The sequence below is a fragment of the Scyliorhinus canicula genome, chromosome 4 (assembly GCF_902713615.1).
Source record: "Scyliorhinus canicula chromosome 4, sScyCan1.1, whole genome shotgun sequence".
In the NCBI taxonomy this organism is placed as follows: domain Eukaryota; kingdom Metazoa; phylum Chordata; class Chondrichthyes; order Carcharhiniformes; family Scyliorhinidae; genus Scyliorhinus; species Scyliorhinus canicula.
The window spans coordinates 191273009-191291895 of record NC_052149.1 but is presented as its reverse complement, the minus strand read 5'-3'; the positions used below and the strand labels follow the sequence as shown (position 1 = coordinate 191291895).

General features: G+C 47.2%; 1 protein-coding gene and 1 non-coding gene across 2 annotated transcripts in view; one reads left to right on the top strand and one right to left on the bottom strand.

Annotated features, from left to right (window-relative positions):
- The window catches only part of LOC119965257 (collagen alpha-1(XXIII) chain-like), a 241183-nt gene that overhangs the window by 161645 nt on the left and 60651 nt on the right, over window positions 1-18887 (bottom strand). The window lies entirely within an intron of this gene.
- Window positions 8615-8687, top strand: trnav-cac. Its single transcript has one exon. It is a non-coding gene; the product is annotated as a tRNA-Val (tRNA).

Below are 18887 nucleotides of genomic sequence, written 5' to 3'. Positions count from 1 at the left end.
TCCCTCGTGGCCGTTCGCCTTCAAAACAAGTATACCGTTTTGGATGCTGTCGGGGGGGGATGACCTACCGGGGGAAGGCCCGAGCGGCCAGGTCTCTGGCACTGAGTCTGGCTCTCGGGCTCAGAAGGGAAGGGGGGAGAATAGAAAAGCAATAGTAATAGGAGATTCAATGGTTAGGGGAATAGATAGGAGATTCTGTGGTCGCGACGAGACTCCCGGAATGTATGTTGCCTCCCGGGTGCCAGGGCCAGGGATGTCTCGGATCGTGTCTTCAGGATCCTGAAGGGGGAGGGTGAGCAGCCAGAAGTCCCCGTGTGTGCGTGGGTTTCCTCCGGGTGCTCCGGTTTCCTCCCACAGTCCAAAGATGTGCAGGTTAGGTGGATTGGCCATGCTAAATTGCCCATAGTGTAAGGTTAATGGGGGGATTGTTGGGTTACGGGTATGTGGGTTTAAGTAGGGTGATCATTGCTCGGCACAACATCGAGGGCCGAAGGGCCTGTTCTGTGCTGTACTGTTCTATGTTCTATGTTCTATGCACATTGGTACCAACGACGTAGGTAGGAAAAGGGGTGTGGAGGTAATAAACAAGTTTAGGGAGTTAGGCTGGAAGTTAAAGGCCAGGACAGACAGAGTTGTCATCTCTGGTTTGTTGCCGGTGCCACGTGATAGCGAGGCTAGGAATAGGGAGAGAGTGCAGTTGAACACGTGGCTGCAGGAATGGTGTAGGAGGGAGGGCTTCAGGTATTTGGATAATTGGAGCACATTCTGGGGAAGATGAGACCTGTACAAGCAGGACGGGTTGCATCTGAACCAGAGGGGCACCAATATCCTGGGAGGGAGGTTTTCTAGTAGTCTTTGGGAGGGTTTAAACTAATTTGGCAGCTGAATGGGAACCGGATTTGTAGTCCAGCAACTAAGGAAGCCGATATTCAGGATGCCAAAGCGTGTAGTGACGCAGTGGGGAAGGTAACACTGACAAAGGAGAGTACTTGTAGGCAAGGAGATGGGTTGAAGTGTATATACTTCAACGCAAGAAGCATCAGGAATAAGGTGGGTGAACTTAAGGCATGGATCGGTACTTGGGACTACGATGTGGTGGCCATCACAGAAACTTGGATAGAAGAGGGGCAGAAATGGTTGTTGGAGGTTCCTGGTTATAGATGTTTCAACAATATTAGGGAGGATGGTAAAAGAGGTGGGGGGGGGGGGGGGGGTGGCATTGTTAATTAGAGATAGTATAACAGCTGCAGAAAGGCAGTTCGAGGAGGATCTGCCTACTGAGGTAATAAGGGTTGAAGTCAGAAATAGGAAAGGAGCAGTCACCTTGTTGGGAGTTTTCTTTAGGCCCCCCAATAGCAGCAGAGATGTGGAGGAACAGATTGGGAAACAGATTTTGGAAAAGTGCAGAAGTCACAGGGTAGTAGTCATGGGTGACTTCAACGTCCCAAACATTGAGTGGAAACTCTTTAGATCAAATAGTTTGAATGGCGTGGTGTTTGTGCAGTATGTCCAGGAAGCTTTTCTAACACAGTATGTAGATTGTCCGACCAGAGGGGAGGGCGTATTGGATTTGGTACTTGGTAATGAACCAGGGCAGGTGATAGATTTGTTAGTGGGGGAGCATTTTGGAGGTAGTGACCACAATTCTGTGACTTTCACTTTAGTAATGGAGAGGGATAGGTGTGTGCAACAGGGCAAGGTTTACAATTGGGGGAAGGGTAAATACAATGCTGTCAGACAAGAATTGAAGTGCATCAGTTGGGAACATAGGCTGTCAGGGAAGGACACAAGTGAGATGTGGAACTTGTTCAAGGAACAGGTACTGCGTGTCTTTGATATGTATGTCCCTGTCAGGCGGGGAAGAGATGGTCGAGTGAGGGAACCATGGTTGACAAGAGAGGTTGAATGTCTTGTTAAGAGGACAGTAAGAAGTCTTACAACACCAGGTTAAAGTCCAACAGGTTTGATTCAAACACGAGCTTTCGGAGCGCAGCTCCGAAATTAAGGAGCTGTGCTCCGAAAGCTCGTGTTTGAATCAAACCTGTTGGACTTTAACCTGGTGTTGTAAGACTTCTTACTGTGCTCACCCCAGTCCAACGCCGGCATCTCCACATCTGTGTTAAGAGGAAGAATGATACTTATGTAAGGCTGAGGAAACAAGGTTCAGACAGGGCACTGGAGGGATACAAGATAGCCAGGAGGGAACTGAAGAAAGGGATTAGGAGAGCTAAGAGAGGGCATGAAAAATCTTTTGTGGGTAGGATCAAGGAAAACCCCAAGGCCTTTTACACATATGTGAGAAATATGAGAATGAGTAGAGCAAGGGTAGGTCCGATCAAGGACAGTAGCGGGAGATTGTGTATTGAGTCTGAAGAGATAGGAGAGGTCTTGAACAAGTATTTTTCTTCAGTATTTACAAACGAGAGGGGCCATATTGTTGGAGAGGACAGTGTGAAACAGACTGGTAAGCTCGAGGAGGTACTTCTCAGGAAGGAAGATGTGTTGGGGGTTTTGAAAAACTTGAGGATTGACAAGTCCCCCGGGCCTGACGGGATATATCCAAGGATTCTATGGGAAGCAAGAAATGAAATTGCAGAGCCGTTGGCAATGATCTTTCCGTCCTCACTGTCAATAGGGGTGGTACCAGGGGATTGGAGAGTGGCGAATGTCGTGCCCCTGTTCAAAAAAGGGAATAGGGATAACCCTGGGAATTACAGGGCAGTTAATCCTACTTCAGTGGTAGGCAAAGTAATGGAAAGGGTACTGAGGGATAGGATTTCTGAGCATCTGGAAAGACACTGCTTGATTAGGGATAGTCAGCACGGATTTGTGAGGGCTAGGTCTTGCCTTACAAGTCTTATTGACTTCTTTGAGGAGGTGACCAAGCATGTGGATGAAGGTAAAGCAGTGGATGTAGTGTACATGGATTTTAGTAAGGCATTTGATAAGGTTCCCCATGGTAGGCTTATGCAGAAAGTAAGGAGGCATGGGATAGTGGGAAATTTGGCCAGTTGGATAACGAACTGGCTAACCGATAGAAGTCAGAGAGTGGTGGTGGATGGCAAATATTCAGCCTGGAGCCCAGTTACCAGTGACCGCAGGGATCAGTTCTGGGTCCTCTGCTGTTTGTGATTTTCATTAATGGCTTGGATGAGGGAGTTGAAGGGTGGGTCAGTAAATTTGCAGATGATACGAAGATTGGTGGAGTTGTTGATAGTGAGGAGGCCTGTTGTCGGCTGCAAAGATACATAGATAGAATACAGAGCTGGGCTGAGAAGTGGCAGATGGAGTTTAACCCTGACAAGTGTGAGGTTGTCCATTTTGGAAGGACAAATATGAATGCGGAATACAGGGTTAACAGTAGGGTTCTTGGCATTGTGGAGGAGCAGAGAGATCTTGGGGTCTATGTTCATAGATCTTTGAAAGTTGCCACTCAAGTGGATAGAGGGATAGAGCTGTGAAGAAGGCCTATGGTGTGCTAGCGTTCATTAGAAGAGGGATTGAATTTAAGAGCCGTGAGGTGATGATGCAGCTGTACAAAACCTTGGTAAGGCCACATTTGGAGTACTGTGTGCAGTTCTGGTAACCTCATTTTAGGAAGGATGTGGAAGCTTTGGAAAAGGTCCAAAGGAGATTTACCAGGATGTTGCCTGGAATGGAGAGTAGGTCTTACGAGGAAAGGTTGAGGATGCTAGGCCTTTTCTCATTAGAACGGAGAAGGATGAGGGGTGACTTGATAGAGGTTTATAAGATGATCAGGGGAATAGATAGACAGTCAGACTTTTCCCCCGGGTGCAACAAACCATTACAAGGGGACATAAATTTAAGGTGAATGGTGGAAGATATCGGGGGATGTCAGAGGTAGGTTCTTTACCCAGAGGATACTGGGGGCATGGAATGCACTGCCTGTGGAAGTAGTTGAGTCGGAAACGTTAGGGACCTTCAAGCGGCTATTGGGCAGGTACATGGATTATGGTAGAATAATGGAGCGTAGATTAATTTGTTCTTAAGGGCAGCACGGTAGCATTGTGGATAGCACAATTGCTTCACAACTCCAGGGTCCCAGGTTCGATGCCGACTTGGGTCACTGTCTGTGCGGAGTCTGCACATCCTCCCCGTGTCTGCGTGGGTTTCCTCCGGCTGCTCTGGTTTCCTCCCACAGTCCAAAGATGTGCAGGTTGGGTGGATTGGCCATGATAAATTGCCCTTAGTGTCCAAAATTCTATGATCTATGATTAACCTAGGATAAATCGGCACAACATCGTGGGCCGAAGGGCCTGTTCTGTGCTGCATTTCTCTATCTTCTAATTCCGATGTCTGTTGATTTTTGCACAGTGTCAAGCATGAAATGCTGGGCGAAGTTTTCATCTTTACCCCCAGGCATAAAGCATTGCCAGGACAGAGAATAAAGAGCAAAAGTAGACCATGAGGAGGCAGAAGAAGGGCATGTCAGTCTCCCGCCCAAACTTTCCACTTTACGCCTTGTACAATGGGCAAAAAAGATCCACGACAGAAAGGCGAATGGAATAACGTGATTCGATCCAGGTGCTGCTTTATAAAGTAAGTAAAGTCACCATAGTACCAGATGACCATAGGCTACTTTCCCTTTTGAGGGGGAGAGCTGACGGGTGGTGATTTAACCTGAGGATCACCCTCACCTCAGGCAAGGTTGAGAAGGTGGAGCCTTCATGAATAGCTTCAGCCACTGTAGGAATTGAACCCATGCTGTTGGTCCTGCTCTGTATCATGAACTAGCTGTCCAGGCAACTGAGCTAAACCAGCTTTATATGCAGGCAGGGAAAACATAAATCTATCCCACCGATCCCATGTAAAATGTTTTCATCATGATTAGTAACTGAATGACTAAACTGGTAGGCAGGTCTTCTGGGAGCTGTCCTTGATTGGACATCTGTTATGAATTAACTTGGAAACAAAGTAGAAATATCTTCAAAAATGGAATTGTAACACTGTATAGACATCTATTGTGCTTGATATTAAATTAAATTTATCAAATCTCACTTTGGAAGAATATTTCAGGAATGCAATGTTGATTACATAAAGAATTTGTTTTTAGAGCATGTCTTTGAGCTCCCTTTTGTTAGAACCATAGAAGTGATACAGCACAGAAGGGGGTCATTTAGCCCACCTTGTCCATGCCGACCCTAAGACCCTTTTTCTAATCTCATCTTCCTACTCATGGCCCATAGCTCTGCAGCTTACAGCACTGAAGGTGCAGATCCAAATACTCTCGTCTCTGCCTCCACCACCATCCCAGGCAACAAATTCCAGACACCCACCACCCTCATGTCCCCTCTGTCACTTCCTTTTTTAATTTAGAGTACCCAATTCATTTTTTCCAATTAAGGGGCAATGTCGCGTGGACAGTCCAACCACCCTGCACATCATTTTGGGTTGTGGGGGTGAAACTCACGCAGACATGGAGAGAATATGGAAACTCCACGCGGACAGTTACCCAGGCCGGGATCGAACCCGGGTCTTCAGCACCGTGAGGCAGCAATGCCAGCCACTGCATCACCGTACTGCCCTGGCCCTTCTGCCACTTAGCTTTAATCTATGACCCCTGGTTTTTGAACTCTCTGCCAAGGGAAACAGGTTCCTCCTGTAAACTCTATCTCTGCCCCGAACAATTTTGTGCACCTCAATCATGTCATCCCCTCAGCCTTCTCTTTTCCAAGGAAAACAACCCAATCTCTCCTCATTGCTACAATTCTCCAGCCCTGGCGACATTCTAGTAAATCTTCTCGGCACTCTCACCAGAGCGATTACATCCTTCCTGTAATGTGGTGACCAGAACTCCACACAATACTCCGGTTGTGACCTAACCAGTGTCTCATACAGTTCTATCATTATATCCCTTCTTTTGTACTCTATCCCCCTGCCGATGAAAGAGAGCATTCCATATGCCTTCTGAACAACCTTATCTTCCTGTACTGCTACCTTTAGGGACCTGTGCACGTGCACGTCAAGTTCTCTCACTCCATCTACCCCTCTCAGTATATTCCCTTTTATTGTGTAACCATTTACCTCACTGTTTAGTATCCTTATGGCCAGCACTTACCATCAGCACACTTGCATAGTTAATCACAAAATGCTGTCTGGGTTGCCTGACTCCTTCAGAAGCTGCGATACCTCATTGAGAGACCCAACATTGAAATGCTTGGAATGACATGAACTAATGTGTTAGCAAAGTGTCAGAAAATGTGAGGGCTTTCCCCTGAATAAATAAACCTCAATCATTTCTCCGTGGATGATTTCTTATTAATGAGTGGCAATGTGCAGGATCTGAGCACCTTATTTTGAATTGGTACGCTAACCGGACAATCCAAAATAAAAGTTCTCACAAAATTCCATTTAGAATTTGTGAAGTTTTCTTTGCTCGTGCCTTTCAAATATTTCCAATTGCTGCAAAACAAAATAGTAATACACAGCAGTGTTAAAGGCTTGGCTTTAAAATGGACAGAACTCACTGCATAAATGGGATAAAAAGGTGAGTAGAATAGGGTTACGAAATTACTTCAAGAATGAAAGACTTACTTTAGCAGTTTAAATATTAATAGCAATGATTACATATAAATGTAAAGGAAAGTCCAAGGGAAGCCCTGGGCGGGATTCTCCCATGCAGCCCTGTGCTAAACCAGCCCCAGCTAACAGTACCCCACTGTCAAATGGTCAAAATGTTAAAATCCAGCCTCCTAGGTCTCCATTCTTCTTGAGTCACTCTCAGGATGCCAATTATGTATAGTTATCAGAGTGCAATCAGCGGCGACTTTAAATCGACTGGTCTTAGAAAATTATGCTAGAAAATAGTGGGATGTATTTTACACTCCTACATCAGCAGCTTTGAAGGTGCACTGGCGCATAAATTTCAGCAAGTGGCCTTCCCACCACCTATTCATCCACCTCTGACCTGTCTGAAATTTTACAGCGGTGCGGAAAAGGAGTGGGGGATTTGTTGAGGGTTCTGCCAGTCCATTGACCTATTAAGACCCTTGAGTGGCCAGCAAATGAATATTTAAGGGCTTCTTCCTACCACTGCCAGTATTTTGCCTGTAGCAGAGAGAGGCTCACATTGTGCAGGAAGCGAGTAGCAGGACTGGCACGTGCTTATTTTGGGCGGGGATAGGGGGAACCTCCTTTGTGGAGGCACCCCTCCACGGTCATCTCTCTCTCCCCCACCATGGGCACGGTCATCCCCCCCCCCCCCCCCCCCCCCCCCCCCCCGGTTAACCCTCCGCAACCTTGAACCTGGCCTCCCATCCTCTCATTCAGGCTACTTAGTAGACTCCTGGTGAGACCCCAGTTCCCCTCAAGATCCTTGGCATGGTGGGACTGCCTATCGTCCCAATAATGACCATCACTCTTCCTGGTGCTGTTGGGACTACAGAGGTATAGGCCATTTGGTTGGAATTCCTACTGAGTAAGGGGAGGATGTCCTACCTTAAAGCAATTAGCACTACTCCCAGTGTTAATACGCTGTGTTAATAAGATTCAAGCCAGTTGGTGATGTTGAAACCAAAACACAGAGCTCTTAATTATAGAGAAAGTGACTATCTGGACTGGCTTTGTTCTGTCGCATAGCTCTCCGACCCACACATACCCAATGACCCAGTTGTCACCTATTTATATGTGCTCAGTGTGCTTAATTAAGCAATGCCTTTACCTGTGTAGCCTAACAATATAACTAACATACCATTGACATGCTGCAAGGCAGCTGTCGGGACCATGGCCAGGTTCCCCACCGACATGTTAGCAAGGGTTTCCTTGGCTTCCTTTTGCCTTTACCAGAGTATTTATCATTCAACATTGTTGAACAGGATACTAGGTATTGAAGCTGGGAAAAATTAGGAGCACTATGCAATTCATTGCAATGGGAGAGTTGTCAAGCTGTGTAATTGATGGCATAAATTCACAGGATAATTATAAGGTAAATAATTCATCCCACCTTCTTCAAACCAAAGAGATTCCAGTGGCCACCCACTTGCAGCCCTATTATAGCACCCAAGATTTCATTTAATGATTCCAGGAGCTTTCCTCCTTATTCTTCCTGGAAGCGTATTTCATATATTTAATTGCTCTTTGTATGAGGAAGGATCTGCTGATATCATTCTGAAATGATCCATTTGAGGGGTGGCACAGTAGCGTAGTGGCTAGCACTGCTGCCTCACGTCGCTAAGGACCCGGGTTCGATCCCGGCCCCAGGTCATTGTCCGTGTGGAGCTTGCACAGTCTCCCTGTGTCCGCATGGGTCTCACCCCAACAATCCAAAGATGTGCAGGCTAGGTGCATTGGCCACGCTAAATTGCCCCTCAATTGGAAAAAAAAGAATTGGTTACTCTACAACTATTTTTAAAAATGATCCATTGCCGGTTTGAACCTGAGTTCGCTGAGTTCAACTCTTGGGAGCTCCATTCAGAGCAATATTCTGGATTAATCTTTTCTAAAGCTATAACACTCATATATCTTTATGATATAATCTCACAAATTATTATTTTCCAACTTAAATGCCCATGCATATCCATTCTTTCCTCATAACCTAACCCCTTGACACAGAGAATCGGGTTCATGTCTCTTCAGAGAACTACGGAAACCCACAGTTTCTGTAGTGTAGTGATTCTCACATTCGCCTCACACGCGAAATGTCCCCGGTTCAAAACCGGGCAGAAACATTTTTCATTAGAACGACGGAGGTTGAGGGATGACCTGATAGAGGTTTACAAGATTATGAGGGGCATGGATAGAGTGGATGGGCAGGCACTCTTTCCCAGGGTGGAGGGGTCAATCACCAGGGGGCATAGATTTAAGGTCAGTGGGGCAAAGTTTAGAGGAATCATGCAATGTAGGGTCAGTCACCAGGGGGCATAGGTTTAAGGTCCGTGGGTCAAAGTTTAGAGGAGACGTGCGAGGAGGTAGGTTTTTTACATAGAGGGTGGTGAATGCCTGGAACGCGTTGCCAGGGGAGGTTGTGGAAGCAGATACATTAATGGCATTCAAAAGGCATTTCGACAAATACATGGATAGGATGAAGAGAGAGGTATACGGCACCAGGGAATGCTGAGGGTTTTGGCCAAGTGTGGTATCATGACTGGTACAGGCTTGGAGGGCCAAAGGGCCTGTTCCTGTGCTGTATTGTTGTTTTTTGTTTGTTCTTCTCTGCACTGTGTTCAGAACTTGCATGCCCATCTTGTTTGTTGGTGATCACAACTGGAGATCAGAGCACTATGTAGTTTGATTATTATTTCTTCTGACTTATATTCGACACTTCTGCCTATGTAGTTCAACACCCATTAGCTTTGATGATTGCTGCCCTGATTTGCTACATACACAACATATAGTCAGTGAAATTCTCTCAATCTCATTCAATTTCCCAACACATTCATGAAGTATGTGTATTGTCTATTTTCCTCCCTACTTATGTCATTTTTTCCTTGCCTGCATTAAATTTAATCTGACGTTGCTCTGACCACTTATTCATTCCCTCATTTCTGAGCTGCTTTATCCGTTTGCACTGCTTGAGTGAATTGATTGTGGGCAAGCATGAGGTTATCCACTTTTGATAGAGAAACACAAACCTTTTTATTTTCTGAAAAAATAGGAGACTAGTAGCTGTGGAAGAGCAAAGTAAGTGCCAATTACACAAATCACTAAAGCTAGTGCACAGGTACAGTAATACTTTGCTTAACGTTGATCCATTCAGCATTTTTTCATTATGATTGTGAGGCTTAATCTCGTTGACACATTTGCGTAATTAATAAGTTTAAGTTATCAATTATGTTGTTCAATGATGAAAAGCCTTAATTTGTATGTATGTTAAGAAGACTTTAAAGTGAACCATGCCCATATGTTCTGGGCATGCCCGGCATTGGAGGAGTTCTGGAAGGGGGTGGCGAGGACAAGCCAGGATGGGGACTCGCGATTTTTGGGGTTGGGGTGGAGCAGGGAGTGCAGGAGGCGAAAGAGGCCAGTGTGCTGGCCTTTGCGTCCCTAGTAGCCCGGCGAAGGATTTTGCTACAGTGGAAGGACGCGAGGCCCCCAAGCGTGGAGACCTGGATCAATGACATGGCGGGCTTCATTAAGCTTGAGAAGGTTAAATTCGCCCTGAGAGGATCGGTGCAAGGGTTCTTTAAATGGTGGCAACCTTTCCTCGACTTTCTGGCTCAACGATAGGGTACTGGGACAGTAGCAGCAGTAACCCGGGGGGGGGGGGTGGGGGGGGGGGGGGGGGGGTGGGAGACGTTGATTATGTTTGCTTATTTTATTTAAATTTGATTTATTTAATTTTAATTTATGGTTAAGTTCTCTTGTTGGGGGGGGGGAGGGGTGGGGGGAGTGTGATACATGTGATGTTACGGTATGGGGGGAATTGTGGGTGTTATGGGGGCTGTTAGTTGCATATTACTGCTTGTTGCTATACTTGTTATATTTTTATATTTTCTGTAAAAAATTCCAATAAAAATTATTTTTAAAAAAAAGAAGACTTTAAAGTTGACATCTCTTTTAAGTGCCAAAATACTGTACTGTAGATTTATGAAAAAACATGTAGAATTACAGCTGAGACACATTTGCACATTTGGGCTGCAGTGAATCTAGCATTAGCAGTAAACAGAAGCTAAGACTACAATACAGACTGGCTAGAAGGGCGGCCTGATGGTTGGATGTGCCAGGTTCTTCGGTCAAAAAGGCACAGGTTAGTTTATTGTTAGTTTGTTGTAGGAAATCCAGAAGCACTCTTCGCATTGGGTAGCAATTGCAACTATTTGGTTTTAAGTTATTAGCTATGTTAACACGGGTGCATAGACTTAGAGTGAATGTTGCAAAAGCCACTTGCAAGAAGGGTATAAAAATAAGGAAACATGACTAGGGACTTTGTACTTGCCAAGGAATAGCATTCGTCTCAGGACACATATTGGAGAGAAAGTGAGGTGATAGTATTTGCATAAGATATTGCTAGTCAGCAGGTAATTGTCATCGGTTAGGGGTTGCCATAAGATATTGCTAGTCAGCAGGTAATTGTCATAGGTTAGGGGTTGCCATAAGATATTGCTAGTCAGCAGGTAATTGTCATCGGTTAGGGGTTGCCATAAGAACCCAAAAGTGACTAATGTAATCGTCACAGGTTGAGGGTTGCTGTAAGAATCCAATATTAGGCTCAGTACTGTGAATAATGTAACTGTAACCAAGTTGGGGATTGCCATTGAAATCCAGTTGAGAGATCAGTATTAGAATCCAGTATAGAGTTTAATATTAGAATGCAGTATTAGGGCTCAAGGTAATGGGCTTAAGAAAGTGAATAGTCTTTGTTAGAAAACTGCTTTCAGCTTGAGAGAGAAAGAAACAGAAAGACTCAACAGCAGCTGTGACATGTGTAGTTTGAAAGAGAGAGAATGGGAAATGTCAGCAAGCAGCTGTGTGGTGGCCGACACCGAAATCGGGAAATGCGTTTGGGCGGAGAATAGCTTCCGAGGCCAAAATCGCGGCAGGCGCCGATTTGACAACAAATCACAATTTTCCGTCACCTCGAAAGCAGCGTCAATGCGTTTCACTCCGCACGTACAGTAGACACCTTCGTTTGTATATCATTAGCGGGCCCGGCCCGGTACTCTCCAGGGCCTCCGTGTTTCTCCGGCTCCGATGGGCCGAGTTCCTGACGGCGTGGTTCACTTCTGCTTTTAAAAATCGTGAAAGCGGCATGGCGGATGCCGAGGGAGAGAGAGGGGGTAAGGTGCCCAACATCGCCATAGTTTGCTGACAGTTGCGCTGCTGGCCTGGGGGCTTCTGCCAGGGCCGGAGGGGGAACAGTATCTTTGCGCTGATAAGTGAATATTAAAACTGCTCAGTTGAATTTTAACATCCACACATAATTCCTCATTGGACTCGGACATTTGACTTGGAACTCATAGAGACAAATATTCATTTTTCTGTGATTCATGTATCGTAAGACTCCTTTTCTCTGTCCCCCACCTTTACTGTGTGTGTGTGTGTGCAGACTGGGACATTCCTAACACTCCTTTTTCCATGCTTTGAATGTGTAAAACAAACAAACTTTCTGAGTTAATCTTAATCCAATTTTGCTGGGGATTATTGCTCAAATTGGAGCACAAAAAACCCCTAGTTAGCTATGAAGGAGAATCATAAAAACTGAAAACATTGGGTGTGATTCAGCGGCCTTATTGTGCTTGGCACAAATCCGGGCGCAATGGGTGAATCGTGCACAAGCCCCACATCGGGCTCTGTACCGGGTACCAGGCCAATCATGAGTCACCCGACTCGCTATGCCTGGCGCAATCTGGATCTCACCCTAACTGGACAAGATCCAGATCTGAATATTTAAGTTAGCCTAACAGCTTATTTAAATACCTGGACACTGGATTCACCTGGAGCCCAGGATTCAGCGGCTGCACCTGGGAGACCTCGCTAGGGCGCCGTTTAGTACTGGTGCACACAAACGGCACCTGGAGCGGAGAGTTCTCCCAGCTCATTGGAGAACCCCCGGTGATCGGGCACTGGGCAGGGTGGCATCCTGGCACTCCCCAGGGCACCTTGGCATGGCCATCCTGACACTTTGGCAGTGCCACTGTGGTACTGCCAGGGTGTCCAGGTTCCACTGCCAGGGGCACCGCCAAGGTGTTAGGGTGCCCAGGTGGCGCCAGTTGGCACTGCCAGGGGGTCAGGCTCAGGGGTGGCCTGGCCAAGTAGATGGGGTGGTTTCCAGGGGCTTCCCTAAGGTTGGAGGTGTCGTCATAAAAGTGGAGTGGGGGGGGGGGGGGGGGGGGGCGGGGGTGGCTGAAAGTATGGTGGGAAACAGATCAGGGTTGCTGGACCAAATGGCACCCCGATCTGTGAGGAACCTTTAAGAAATTCCACTAAGTGCGGCCTCAGCGGGGAGATGCTCCCTGAGGTCAAAAAGAAGGCAAAGTGCCCTTGGATATCGGGATGTTCCTTGGCGCTGCGCCGTACAGTGAACTTCAACCTCAGTCCGCTGAATCGTGTCCATTAACTCTGTTTTCTCGCCATAGATGCAGCCGGACCAGCTGAGTTTATCCAGCATTTTCTGTTTTTATTTCAGATTGTTTTACATCCGCAGTATTTTGCATTTACCATTCGTGTTTGGTTGTGGCAGGACTGTAGATCTCAGATCTGAGCTGTCGGTTCGATTTGATTCAGCCAGTCTTTTGGGGGAGACAGTTCCAGAGGACACTAACCTTTAAGAGAAAAAAATCTTCCCTGACTTCACTCCCAACTAGCTCTGGATTTCGTGCCAGAGGAAATCGTTTCCACATACGCACTGTTTCAATTTATCATTTTAAACCCTTCAATCCTTACTTGGTCTTCTGAACTCAAGGGAATATAAACCAAGTTTATGCATCTGTTCTCATAATTTAACATTTTATGCCTGCTATCAATCTGGTGAATCTGTGCTATATCTCGCCAACGCCAATATATCTTCACAGTCTGCTACACAAACCTGAACACATGATTTAATGGCTTAGGCCCATATCATTTCTTCATGTGGACGCAAAGGTATTGGCGAAGGTACTGGTGGGTAGGCTGGAGGGGTGGCTCCCAAAGATGACAGGTGAGGATCAGACAGGGTTCGTGAAAGTGAGGCAGCTGTTTTTGAAAATTAGGAGGGATTTGAACGTCGTTATGGCACCGGCGTAAGGGAAGGAAACAGAGGTGGTGGTGGCACTGGATGCCGAGAAGGCGTTTGATCGGGTGGAATGGGGGTACCTGATGGCAGTTCTGGGGCGGTTTGGGATTGCACCAAGATTTGTGAACTGGGTAAAGTTATTATATATGGAGCCAAAGGCGAGTGTCCACATGAACAAAATCAGTCTCTCCACCGTGGGACGAGGCAGGGATGTCCTATGCCCCCCCTGATGTTTACGCTTCCGATTGAGCCGTTGGCCATCGCATTAAGAAGTTTGGGAGCATGGAAAGGAATAGTGAGGGGGGGATAGAGCATAGGGTGTCCTTGTATGCCGACGACTTGCTGCTGTATGTGTCGGAGCCGAGTGCGTCGATAGGAGGAATATTGGAGTTGCTGCAGGTATTTGGGTCTTTCTCGGGGTACAAGCTGAACTTGGACAAGAGTGAGTATTTTGTGGTGTCTCAACCGGGAGCGGGGGCAGGGGTGGGGGGGGGGGGGCTGCCATTCCGTAGGGCAGGGACCCACTTTAGGTATTTGGGGGTACAGGTTGCCCGGGAGTGGGGGAGGCTTCGCAGATACAACATCACTAGTTTGGTGGGGAGAGTGAAAGCTGACCTGGCGAGGTGGGATAGTCTCCCTCTGTCACTGGCGGGTCTGGTGCAAGCGGTTAAAATGAATGTGTTGCCGCGATTTCTGTTTATTTTTCAATGCCTACCGATTTTCCTGCCAAAGTCTTTTTTCAGGGAGTTGAGGGGAGGATTACCTCGTTTATATGGGGAGGGAAGGTGGCCAGAGTGAGGAAGGTGCTGCTACAGAGGGGAAGGCAGGCAGGGGGTTTGGGTCTCCCGAACCTGATGTACTACTACTGGGCAGCGAATGTGGAGAAGGTGCGGAGCTGGGTCAGAGGGGTTGATTCCCAGTGGGTCAGAATGGAGGAGAGGTTAGGGGGCTATGTATGTTAAAGATGGCTATGGGTAATCCCTGATTCCTTTTTTTCTTTGTCATTTGTTTATGTTAACATGCGGGCTGATGTCTGGGCATGGTGGGAGGATGGGATCGTTGTTACTGTTATGGGGTTTGAGATATTTGTTGTTGGTTATTGATTGTTGTTGGGTGTAAATTCGGGAGAAAAATTGTGAAAAAGGAGGAGAATAAAAATATATTAAAAAAAAAGATTTAATGGCCATGCTACACCCGAAAAGCATGACCGATAAAAGCTGGGAGACCCCGCTCCCAGGATTTACCCATCTTGCAACGCCTCGCGAGATCTGACATGATCTCACGAGACGTTGCGATGTGAATTCTGCCCATTGTGGGCGGGGTCACCATTTAGCAAATCTGCATATTAAAGCGAGACAGCTAGTTTCACTTTGATGTGCAGATTCCTGAGTTACCCAAGCCGTGGGATCAACCACCTTTGCCTTGGAGCTGTCAGGTGAGCTCTGTTCAGTACTGGTCTCCACAAATGGTGTTTTTCTTCAAAACCTTTTCCACGAGGGATAGGTGGTACGGCACGGTCCAACTACTTGGAGCGTTCCGCGGCAATGAGGCCAGGCCCATCCTTCGTAACACTGGGGACAGGTAGAACCTCAGTATGTAGTGACACTTGGTGTTTGCATACTGGGGGTCCACGCACAGCTTGATGCAGCTGCACACAAAGGTGGCCATCAGGATGAGGGAGACATTGTGCACTTTCCTCCCTTCTTTATCCAGAGATTTGTACATGGTGTCACTTCGGACACGGTCTGCGTGGAGTTTTCACTTTCTCCTTGCGTCTGCGTGGGTTCCCTCCAGATGCTCCGGTTTCCTCCACAGTCCAAAGATGTGCAGTTTAGGTGGATTGGCCATGTTAAATTGCTCCTTAGTGTCCAAAAAGTTAGGTAGGGTTACTGGGTTTTGGGGATAGAGTGGAGGCGTGAGCTTAAGTAGGGTGCTCTTTCCGAGGGCCGGTGCAGACTCGATAGGCTGAATGGCCTCCCTCTGCACTGCAAATTCTATGATCCACCCCAGACTGTCTGACCCAAATCCAAATGGATAATTATCTCCCATTTATTGTATTCCTCGGTATATTTATATTTTCCACTCTTTTTTGCCGACAACGTTTTGGAGTTTTGTGTTATTTTACTTCTGCAATGCTTCCTGTTGGCTTAGCAGATTCAGTAGTCTGGGTAACAGATGTCTTCCTGGTACCTTCCAGAAAAGCTGCAGAACCTGCCAGTGGGAGTGCGAAGGTCTGCCCCCTGTTAGTTTGGCCTTTCATCCTTTGTTCCTCTCCGAATAGAGTTTGATTGTTCCACGGCCTTGTTGATCTGACAGCATTCTTACAAACGAGTTCTAAGTACATGAAGTTAGATGCCCATCATAGCTGGGATTTAGTTGTAACCATTGCTCTACTAACATTAAAGGTTGTTGCTGAAGCAAGCAATGCGTCTGAGGAAATTCTGAGGGTAAAACTCTCCTTACTCCAGCTGTGCTTTTCTCCCTTTGAAAAGGGTGAGCCCATTGACCCTGCCGAGTATGCCTTGTGATGATGTAATAAAAATTGTCAGTGGAAACATTGCATGCAAGTCTCTTAGTGCAGTGCAAATCATCTTTGGCAGAACTTCTGTCATCACTAATACAGTTCGGCACTGCAGATTTATTGGACCAATTGCTCAGTTCCAACCTGTTTTATTTAGTTCTAACCTGTTCTATTTAGACCTCAAGCTATCTTTCTCATCCGTAATTGTTTTGCTGTGTCTGTGTGAGAGCTCCTCCAGTATAAACTGCTGTATCCAATTGGAAAAAGTAACATTACACAGCGTTTACAATGACTTTCCTGTGACATATTATGGTACATATGGTTCGCAGGTTTTAGTGTTAACCACAAAAACTGGGTACAAAGGTACCAGGAGTTAATGACATTATTCACAAGGAAGTCCTCTGAGTAAGTTGTTTGAGGATATCTATTAGTTATATGCGATACCAATTACCAAAAGAAATTAGGTTATTTAGCTTTGTTTTAATTCACATCAGGTAAAACATTGTGTTGCTTAAAAGATCATAGAATCATAGAATTTACAGCGCAGAAGGAGGCCATTCGGCCCATCGAGTCTGCATCGGCTCTTGGAAAGAGCACCCTACTTAAGACCGTGCCTCCACCCTATCCCCATAGCCAAGTAACCCTGTATCACCTTTTTGGACACTAAGGGCAATTTATCATGGCCAATCCACCTAACCTGCACGTCTTTGGACTGTGGAAGGAAACCGGAGCACCCGGAGGAAACTCACTCAGACACGGGGAGAATGTGCAGACTCCACATAGACAATGACCCAAGATGGCAGATATTTGGCCGTAACTGAGTAACCAGGGTAAATGCAATTTGGAAAAGTCTCTTCCATCTTTTACATTCAACCATCAAACTCTCAGCCCTCAAAGCTGACTATGTTTCAACTCTCAGATTGTGGTAGTCACTGCCCCAAAGCCCTCAAACGATGCCTGGGGTTCTTTTTGTACTACGCCCAGTGGGTGCCAAACTATGCAGACAAGGCCCGCCCAATCATCCACTCCACCGCTTTCCCACTGACAGCCGAGGCTCACCAGGCCTTCAACCGTATCAAGGCCGACATCGCCAAGGCCGTGATGCGCGAAATTGACGAGACGCTCCCCTTCCAAGTCGAGAGAGATGCATCAGACGTCTCTCTGGCCGCCACTCTCAACCTGGCAGGCAGACCCGTGGCATTCTTTTCCCGCACCCTCCATGCCTCCGAAATTCGGCCCTCCTCTGTCAAAAAGGAGGCCCAAGCGATCGTTGAAGCTGTGCGACATTGGAGGCATTACCTGACCGGCAGGAGATTCACTCTCCTCACTGACCATCGGTCGGTTGCCTTCATGTTTAACAACACACAGCGGGGTAAGATCAAAAATGATAAAAGCTTGAGGTGGAGGATCGGGCTCTCCACCTAAAATTACGAGATTTTGTATCGCCTCGGTAAGCTCAACGAACCCCCCGATGCCCTGTCCCAAGGTACATGTGCCAGCGCACAAGTGGACTGACTCCGGACCCTGCACGACGATCACTGTCCCCCAGGAGTCTTCCGCTTTTACCACTTCATTAAGGCCCGCAATCTGCCGTACTCCATCGAGGAAGTCAGGGCTATCACCAGAGACTGCCAGGTCTGCGTGGAGTGTAAACCGCACTTCTACTGTCCAGACCGTGCACGCCTGGTGAAGGCTTCCCGCCCCTTTGAACACCTCAACATGGACTTCAAAGGACCCCTCCCCTCCACCGACCGCAACACATATTTTCTTACTGTGGTCGACGAGTATTCCCGATTTCCCTTCGCCGCCCCATGCCCCGATATGACGTCTGCCACCGTCATCAAAGCCCTCAACACCATCTTCACTCTGTTCGGTTTCCCCACCTACGCCACAGCGACCGGGGATCCTCATTCATGTGCGATGAGCTGCGCCAGTACCTGCTCAACAGGGCCATTGCCTGGAGCAGGACAACCAGCTACAACCCCAGGGGAACCAGGCAGGTGGAGCAGGAGAATGGGACGGTCTGGAAGGCCGCCCAGCTGGCCGTACGGTCCAGAAATCTCCCGGCCTCCCGCTGGCAGGAGGTCCACCCCGACGCACTTCACTCCATTCGGTCGCTCCTGTGCACCGGGACTAACGAAACCCCCCATGAACGTCTCTTTGCCTTCTCCAGGACGTCCACCTCCGGGGTTTCGCTCCCAACGTGGCTGGCAGCTCCAGGACCCGTTCTCCTCTGCAAGCACGTGCGGCTCCACAAGGTTGGTTGAGAGGGTACAGCTACTCCACGCAAACCCGCAGTACGCCTACGTAGCGTACCCCACTCAATTTGGGCCATCTGTTCCCTGTTCCAGGTTGTCTCTGACACATTGCTTACCTCTGTTTTGCCATTAACACATTCTGATCTCGTAAGGTGCCACTATCAGCATCCTCTTAGCCTTAACCACCCCCATTTACATTCCTTTGTCTTTCTGTCCACGAATTCTTTGTCAATCTCCACCTATTGCTGGCCCTCTATCCAGCTTCATTGCTCCCAGTCCCAGACTGCAATCACCAATCCAAGTTATGGCCAAATTGCGTTAGCTATGAGAAGGACATCTCCCCCCCCCAAGTTTCCAATCAACATATTTACATATCATCAATTGCAAAAGCTGCCATGAGGCAATTGGACATTGTGTAAGAATTTAATTTTTAAAAATT